General features: G+C 47.9%; 1 pseudogene; it reads right to left on the minus strand.

The window, feature by feature from the left end:
- The window catches only part of LOC119292806, a 26,695-nt pseudogene extending 17,318 nt beyond the window's left edge, over positions 1-9,377 (minus strand).
- Positions 9,378-9,862: the final 485 nt, after the last annotated feature.

The raw sequence follows: 9,862 nt of genomic DNA on the forward strand, positions 1-9,862 counted from the left end.
CTGCTGGTCCGACTGGCCGGCCCCCTGCTGGTCCGACCGGCCGACCTTCCCGGCCGGCCCAGCTCCGCCCCGGCCCTCCCCTCACCTCCACCGCTGGCCCCTGCCTCCAACTCCACCACCGTGAGGCCTCTCTGCCCGGTGAGCTAACACTCCTTTTTTTTCCTTTTTTTTGCATTATTTAGCTATTGTTCGATGTATGAATGAATGCATGGATGGATTTTGGATGTTGTTAGGTTGCTAGATGGATGAATGTTGTATATGTATCTTAGATGGATGGAGGAATCTTGGCAAAATGAGTTATTTTGCTACGGTTAGGTTGCTAGATGGATGAATCTCGGCAAAATGAATTATCATAGTTAAAAAAGCAACTTGAGTCACTTAGTTCATAAAATTGTTAACGAAGATTTTATTTTCAGTTTGTGATGTTGTTAAGTAGCTATGTGAGATGTGCTTCAAATTTGGGATACGATAAGCGGTTATTCAATCATGATGATCTTGCTAAAAAATTGATGTGTCAATGCTTAATGTGAGGTGATGACCTAAAATGCGATATGATAAGTGCTTCCAAATTTGACAGTTGACAAAATATGATTTTTCTTTATAGTTTAAAGTGTCAATGCTTAATGTGATGTGATGACCTAATTTTTTTCACTCGGTGTAAATAACAGGATTTGTGGTGTTCCATCTTCGTGGAGTGATCGTCGACGTTGGAGGTGTTGGTCCACGATCGTCCCTCTCCTTTGATCGACTACATCGGAGGGTGAGCAACAATTCCATGACCTCGTCCACTTTTTTTCCATGTCACTAGATTGAATTTTCACATCAAGTCGCGTAACCTAGGTCTCCCGTCCGAAAGGGTTACAACGATAAATATGCATTCAATTGCATATTTATCACCGCAGCTCTTTCGGATTGTCCAGCGCTTTCCACGGACAGCCCGAGGATGTGTAGATTGGGTACGTTGTTCATGCTCTACCCCGTTCCGAGACAGGATTTCGGCGGCGCCTCCCTGTTGTTCTCCGGATGCACATTCTCTCGGCATTTTGCCGAGACGTGTATTTGGAGAACAGCGGGGAGGTGCTGCCTAAATTTTGTCTCGGAATGGGGTAGAGCATGGACCGTACTCAATCTACACATTCTCGGGTGGGATTAGGACCCATCTTTACCTATTAGAGATGTAGGTGGATTAAATGTCAACCTTGTAAAAAATAAAATATTGATGTGGGTAATTTAAATGAATCCTTAATTTTGTTGTGTGGGTTCCAATAAAGCAGAGATGGCAGATAATCAGTGGATGTATAGTGGGTTTTTCCGTCGGAATCAAGTAACAACAGAGTGGGTCGAGAAAACTGATGTGTTTTTGAAAGAGATATTCCGTAGTCCAATGAGGATGGTGCCAGAATGCCCGTGTGCCAGATGTAAGAGACGTATCCGCAGAGATAAGAGTGCGATGACTAAGCACCTTCGCACGCATGGATTTATGCCCAACTTTAATATGCCGATAAACTTTGCCCAGCGGGACCGTGGTAGAGAGGATGTGATACGACAACGCGTCGCTGGTTATGAGGAAGATGGGGTTAGAGACATGCTAGATGATGTCTTTGCTGCACAGCCGACACCTCCGTCACATTCAGCGAATGAACCGGAGGAGCCGGAGGAAACCGCAAAGGCCTTCCTGGAAATCTTGGCCTCGTCAAAGAAACCTCTCTATGAGGGTGCCAAGCTGTCTGTGCTGGATGCCATCTCGCAACTGGTGGAAGTGAAGGCTGAGTACGGCTGTAGCCGAGGTTGCTTCGAAGCATTTCTAGGAGTATGGGCTAACAGCTTGCCCGAGGGCCATGAATTGCCGAAAACCCTGTACGGTACGAAGAAAATCATGAAGGCGCTCTCCATGGACTATGAGAAAATACATGTTTGTCCAAAGAATTGCCTTTTGTTTAGGCATGAGTATGCGGATGACAACTACTGTAGGAAGTGCGGTTCCTCTCGGTATATTGAGGTGGTCGATAAGCATGGTCAGAAGCGGCAGCTAAAAATCCCTGTGAAGGTTCTTCGGTATCTTGATTTTATAAAAAGACTGCAGCGCCTTTTCATCACCAAGGAGTCTGCCAAAATGATGAAGTGGCACAAGGAAGGGAAAAGGTACAATCCAAAAAAAATTGTACATACATCAGAAGGTGAAGCATGGAAGTCATCCGATATAAAGTACCCGGAGGAAGCAGCCGAGGCTGGGAATGTCAGAATTGCTATAACAGGTGATGGGTTCAATCCATATGGTATGTCGTCTAATCCATACAGCTGCTGGCCCATATTTGTTATTCCGCTCAATCTCCCTCCCGGCGCCATAATGCAACGCAAGACCATGTTCCTGTCGCTTATAATTCCGGGGCCTGAATATCCAGGGAAGAATTTGAGTGTGTTTATGCAGCCGTTGGTGGATGATTTGCACCATTCTTGGTACTTCCCGAGGTTGACATACGACCGGCATCTGCAGAAAAATTTCTTGATGAAAGTTTGGCTACAGTATTGCATGCATGACTTTCCCGGCTATGCCCTGTTCTGCGGATGGTGTACAAGTGGAAAGATGCCTTGCCCAGTGTGCATGCAGGCCTTGATTTTCATTTGGCTGAAGAAGGGTGGCAAGTATGTTTCCTTTGACAAGCATCGACAATTCCTCCCTCCAGACCATCCTGATAGGGAAGACAAGAAGAACTTCACAAAAGGCAAAGTTGTTCATGAAGTAAATGAGATTCCAACGTTTTCTGGTGCGGATGTGCTTGCTCAGCTCAAAGCTCTTAAGCCTGCCAGTGAAGGGAAAGGCAAATGCAAAGGCAAAGGCAAAGGCATCGGTAAAGGGAAAAAATGTTTTGAAGGATATGGTGAGACGCACAACTGGACTCACATTACCCCCTTCACGCAGCTTCCCTATTTTAAGGACCTCAAACTTCCATACAACATCGACGTGATGCACACCGAAAAGAATGTCGCAGAGTCCCTTTTTAACACAATCCTCAACAATCCTGATAAGACAAAGGATAATGTTAATGCTAGAGTCGATCAACAGAATATTTGTGATAGACCACGTCTTCACATGCAACCTCCCACAGGCAGTCGAAAATCTTGGTTCAAGCCAGATGCTGACTTCGTACTTAAAAAGGATCATAAGATGGAGGTATTCAAGTGGCTGAAACACGTCGTGAAGTTCACTGATGGTTATGCGTCGAATATAAGTAAGGGGGTCAATCTTTCAACGGGCAGAGTGACCGGGCTGAAGAGTCATGACTATCATGTATGGATTGAGCGGATTATGCCGGTGATGGTTCGGGGCTATGTTCCCGAGCGTGTCTGGCGTGTGCTTGTGGAGTTAAGCCATTTCTTCCGAACGCTTTGTGCTAAAGAAGTATGTCTTGAGAAGATAAAAGAAATGCATAAGAAGGCGCCGGAGTTGATATGCAAGCTAGAGAAGATCTTCCCGCCAAGCTTCTTTACTCCGATGACACATCTCATTTTGCACCTTGCGAACGAGGTATTGTTGGGGGGCCCTGTGCAGTATCGTTGGCAGTACGGCCCTGAGAGACAGAACAAGCATCTGAGACAGAAATGTGGAAACAAAGCTAAGATTGAAGCTTCCATAGCTGAGGCAGTTATCCTAGAGGAGGTGGCAGACCTCAGGACAGCCTACTATCCCGACCATGTTCCCACGTTGCACAATAAGGTGTCTCGATACAATACAGAAGAACCCAAATATAAACCCAAGTTGCCTCTATTCACTGGGCAAGGTGGCAGGGCTGGATGCTCGACATCTTATGTCATGCCACGAGATGAGTGGGAGGATGTCATGTTCTATATCTTGCACAACATCAAAGAAGTTGAGGATGAGTGGATGAGGTAATACCTTTGCACCATTCTTTTAGTCAATTCGTTATGTTCACTTTGCCTAGTTCTTATACCGCTTTTCTTATTGTAGTCGATTCGTTGAGGAAGAATGGACAGGAATGCTGCCTCCTACTGAAGCAGAGGCACTTGCTCTTCTCCGAAAGGGTGCTGATGGAAGGAAAAATTTCGTTGCGTGGTTCATGGAGAAAGTAATATTTCACACTTCCCTATTACCCATTTCACACTTCCAATTAAACTCATGCACCCTATAATTTCAATTAAACTTGTAGGGAAATGATCCGAACGAATCAATGGATGAAGAATTGAGATGGGTTTCCATGGGTTTTGACCCTACCGTCATGACATGCCAAAAGTATGATGTGAATGGGTATCGCTTCCATACAGAGGAGCACCAGAACAGTCGGCCTGATCCCAAAACCATAAATACCTGAGTCTTCACCGAAGGAGATAATAATGTAGATTACTACGGAAGGGTAGGAAAAATATACGAGCTTACATTCAAATGTGGCCGTAAACACCTAAGTCTCACTGTGTTCAAATGCTGATGGTTCGACCCCAAAAAGGGTCTGAGACATACACCTTCTGTTGGTTTAGTTGAAGTTAAACCATCAACCGTCTATGCCGGAGTTGATCTCTTTATCGCCGCTACCCAGGCCACACAAGTATATTATCTGCCTTACCCATGCCAGAAAGAGTACCTAAAGGGTTGGGAAGTTGTGTTCAAGGTGTCGCCACATGGTAAGCTACCAGACCCGAACGATGATGATTACTACAACATAAACCCCATGACATACGAGGGAGTGTTTTTTCAAGAGGAACATGATGACGTGGTCCGAAACAAGGAGGATGATGACTTGGGTTATGTTGACCTGGACCCAAACGACAACGGCGCCCGGATTGATGGTGAGGCAGTTGTGAATCAAAGAGACATAATTATGCTTGAAAAGTTAAATGAAGACGCTGACGCTGACGATGAGGAAGAGCCTCCACCTCCGTCAGACAACGAAGAAGATATGCGGGATAGTGATGATGAGACCGGTCGACAAATAGATTACAATAGTGATGATTCATATGGGTTCTAGAAAATGTATGTTCTTTTAATAATGTTCTCTTCCGTTATTAATGTCTTTCCTGTATGCTTTTTTTTTATATCCTTACTAATTGTTTATTCTCTTCTCAATGCAGGTTTGCTAATCATGGGCAAGTCCAGCGGTGCCAGTTTCCTCAGTAAACTCAAAGGAGGACTTACTCGGAGTGGACGAGCCCACAAGGTTCCCTCCCGACTACGCGAGGATGGCACCTCACAGGGAGGTGGAGGGGTTGGGGGAGGAGACCCTAGAGGAGGAGGGGGTGGGGGGAGAGCCCCTAGAGGACGAGGAGGTGGGGGGAGAGGCAACCGGGCCAAAAAACTTCGGGCCGTGTCCGAAATAGGAGGGTCTTCTTCGATGCCCTCCAATGCTGATGCAGCTTCTGAGTCTGAGGAGGAGGAGTATATTCTTGATGTCGAGGAGGAGGAGGCCGAGGAGGAGGAGGCCGAGGAGGAGGAGGCCGAGGAGGGCGAGGAGGGTGGAGGGGAGGTTGACCCCGAGTTGTGGGGTGACTTGCCACCGGGTGCTCCGCAGGGGTGGCTGCGTGGTAATGTCGGAGTACCTACACCACCTTCTTTCGAGGCGCACAAGTGGCTCATTGAACCTGCGGGGACAAAGTAAGTGCATCTCAATCATACTTTCAACACATGACAACATTTTTTTATTGTACACATGGCAACCCTTTGATTCTTTTGCAGTAACTGGATCCTTCACGGAAAGGGCCGTAAACTGAACGGCCTTCTCACTGTCCTGTTGAAGCAATTTTGGCCTGGCCTATTCTGCCCGCGGCCAGACAGGGACCCACAGCTGCGTGTTTTGGCCACAAGCTGGGCCCACTACGAGGCTTGCAGCAACGCAGAGTACGTGACGGCCGCTAAGGCCGTGATCACCAAATTTTGGGTAAGTTCCCTTTTGAATCACTTGTCTTTAGTTTCGTTCATAGTTTATCATTGAATCACTCAAATCATGCCTTGTTTCCTTCTGGTTTATGCATGATTGCAGCAACTCTTGATGAGCACAAGGCCAGAGCCGACGTGGTCTTACTTGCGTCTGCAAAGAAGAAAGCTCGTCAGTTGCAGTACGAGGTGCGTTGGGTTGCCGTCTCACAGTACTACCACATCTACCTGCAACAAAAGATGACCAAAACTCAAGCACAGAGGCAAAAAATTACCATGAGCAGGGAGCAGTTCATGATGGTAACTATTACTGACTTTTCATTGTTTCAAGGAGTCAACTATATGTTTCGTGCTCACATGTCATGCTTCCAAAATTTGCATAGGTTGTTCCTCGTTGGTGCTATGGAAAGCATGACGGATGGGCGTGTTTGGTGGATAGGTGGGTCGGTGACGATCCAGAGTTTGTTGCCAAGAGCATCAAGGCCCGGGCTAACCGTGGAAAAGACGGGACACACGGCCAAGGAAACAGGAACCACTGGGGCTTCAAGGCCATGAAGGTATATCTATATGAAAGATGCATTTTGGTTCTTCTTTACCGTCATGTTCTTATGTATGGCTAACTTCTATTTGACGTTGCAGGAGGACAAGTTGCAGAGGCCGCTCTCAGACATGGAGTCGTGGAAGCTGGCCCGCGAGCGGAGTGATCGCAAGGAGGGCGAGAGCCAGTACTACGGCAACACCGAGAAACACCTGCAGTCTTACACTCAGAACTATCAGAAGTTGCATCCGGATGTTCCCGTTCCTGAGGTCGCCCAGTCTCAGATCGACGACACGGCGGTGGTGGCCATCCAGGGTAAGTCCCATGGCCGGTATCCGTGTTTCGATGGCTTGGTCACTCCGTCGATCTCGTACACACGGCTTCGAGCTACCAACCCGAGCCCGTTAGAGAGTACGGGGCGTTCGCAGCCTCCCTTAGTCCGCCAACGTGCTCTAAGTACTTCCCCTTATCTTCTTTGTCTCTATCTTTCTTAGTTTATTTTCATCAATGCCCACTTAGAAACAACCTCAATTTTGTAGGCATATCAGACCTTTCTCGAGCATAGGCATATTGAGGTGAGGGAGTACTTGCAACGAGTGAAGGCAAATGATGATTACAGCCGTTAAGTGATGGCGGTTAGTTTTGCCCTCTTAAACCAAGCTCAAATTTGCACTTTCATTCCTTCTAACTTTGTTGATCACGGCTTGTTTCTAAGTGGACTTGTTTAACTAACATCCAGGCTATGTTGGCGTCTTGGACTAACCGCACGGAGCCACCACAAGTTGGACCCCCACCACCACCTGCGGGAGACGCCCCACACATTCCCACGTTCGAGGAATGGCTGGCACTAGGCGGTGATACTCCGGTTAGTAAATTTTCCTAACTAATGACAAACTAGTTCTCGTTCATTCAACACTATCATGTCATATTTACCGTTAGAATCTTCTTTCAAACACGTAGGGGACCGGTGGCTCGACTCCTGCTACGTCGACCCCAGTCACTCCGATCTGGCAGAGTGATGGTGGTCGCGGTGGCGGTTTTGGCGGAGGATGACTTGGCGGTGGCGGTTTTGGCGGAGGTGGACTTGGTGGTGGTTTTGGCGGAGGTGGACTCGGTGGTGGTGGTGGTGGTTTTGGAGGAGGTGGACTCGGTGGTGGTGGTGGTTTTGGAGGAGGTGGACTCGGTGGTGCTTGATGTCGATGATGATTCCGTGTATGCGGCCGTTGTGCCATGTCTTTCATGTTTCAACTTTTATGATGTTTCATGTCTTGCACTACTCTTATGTTCGTGGACTTTCGCCGGTGATGATCTTTAGATGATGAACTTGACTATGTTTAAATGATGTTGATGAACTGTCATATTTCATATTATTCTGTTTTGAAATGTTGTCAAATGAATTGGAAAAGATAAAACAGGGAATAAAAAAATATATGCCTACGGCAAAGCCGTCGGCATAGATAAATTCAGGAGCCACCAGGAGGCGACACGTGGCACAGCTATGCCTACGGCCAAGCCGTCGGCATAGATTTATATCTATGCCGACGGCTTGGCCGTAGGCATAGCCATGCCACCAGGTTACACCAGGAGGCGACACGTGGCTGGGCTATGCCTACGGCAAAACCGTCGGCATAGATTAAACCTATGCCGACGGCTTTGCCGTAGGCATAGCCCTGCCACGTGTCGCCTCTTGGCCTGCCAGCAGTTTGACGGCGCCGTCCGTTGCCGTCAGACGGAGAACTACGCCGACGGCTAAACTATGCCGACGGCTGCGCCAGGACCGTCGGCATAGACCCCTATGCCGACGGCATTATTATGCCGACGGTCTGACAGGAGTACGCTGACGTAATCTAGACTGACGGCTCTATGCCGACGGCTGCCGTCGGCATAGGTCTATGTCGACGGCCTAGGGGCCTATGCCGACGGCCCGTGGCCGTAGGCATAGACCGCGAGTCCGGTAGTGCGCCCCTGTCAAGTTTACACATACCAACATCACAACATTTCTGACATGAAAAAAAAACATCATAGCTTTTGTCACCACCAATTTTTGCCAACTTGCCAATGGTTGAATCTTGAGGGGAAACTAATTAGTTCCAAACCAAGTGTCCCTCCTTTTATATGTAGTATTTGATCAGCTCAGCTGCTACCATTTTTTTTTAAATACGGCTACCACCAATTTCATTGAGACTTGGAAATGTCTGCAAATTACTCAAACAAAGTGGTGGCCTGGTTCGTTTCGAAGTTCAAATTTTCTTAAGAAACAGGGTGCGTGAAACTTAAACCTTGAGAGATTACTAATTTCAACCCACGTTTTCGGGGTTAAAAGGGCCCTTTCAGACTAATTAAATTATACTAGTGCCGTTCAGTTCTGTTTCTTTTTTTCATAAAGCTAGCATCCAACAAGCATATGTTGCCGATACGTTATTTCTCATGCAGGCATGGATAGATCGTCAGTTAGCGCGCGCGTTTTCGTGGTAATTCATTCGACTGATCTGGCGTACGTACTTCTCCTTGTAGACGTTCTCCGCGAGGCCGTCGAAGTCGGAGCGGAAGTTCCTGAGCTTGAGCGTGGAGTTGACGAGGGGCCAGATGGGGTTCATCTTGCCGCCGTTGACGCCCTCCACCCAGTTGGCGCCGATCTCCACGCTGACGCCGCCGAAGTTGTGCTTGCGCATCCTCCCGCCGACGTGGTCCGTCGCCTCCAGGATCACCAGGTCCGTTATCCCGGCCTCCGACAGCCGCTTCCCAGCCGAGATCCCTGCAACCACACGCACAACGTGCAAAGTTACGTGCGCTGGCTAGCTCGCGAGCTAGTTAATCATGTGAATGGTGGTGTGTGCAAAATGTACCGGACATGCCGGCGCCGACGATGATGACCCTGGGGCCGGCGGCGGCGGCAAGGGAGGCATGGTGTGCAAGGGTCAGTGCGAGCACCAGAGCAGTGGCTATGGTGGGCGTCATGTCTCTCCTCGTGGATACAGGCCGACCGAACACACAGTTTCCTCTCCGCCGCTCCGCCTCATAGGCCTGTTTATATACTGCTAGGTCGAGGAGTTGGCAGAGAGTTCGGTCTTCTTCTATGTGCAAGGCACTTGTTTTTCTTGAAGCAAGGCAACATATTTCTATTTTATATTAGTAAGTTTATATAAGAAAAATAGTGATCGGATGGGAGAGTAAGAACTCCCAGTTAATTCATGTAAAATCAGATAATTACCTGCAAAAAAAGTAAAATCAGATAATAACAATTCGTGCATCTTTAGGAGATTCCTTGTAAGTTATGTTTGAGACATATTTTTCTGTTTTAGGGGATTAAGAGCATCCCTACCAGACCCTGTATAATGCCCCGACCCGCAAAATAACCGTCAAAATACGGGCACGCGTAAAATGCTGCCCGGCCAGACCCCACAAACGCGTCGGACCCGCAAAAAAAATTGAGGGGCGCGGTA

This window comes from Triticum dicoccoides, chromosome 4B, assembly GCF_002162155.2.
Source record: "Triticum dicoccoides isolate Atlit2015 ecotype Zavitan chromosome 4B, WEW_v2.0, whole genome shotgun sequence".
Taxonomy (NCBI): Eukaryota; Viridiplantae; Streptophyta; class Magnoliopsida; order Poales; family Poaceae; genus Triticum; species Triticum dicoccoides.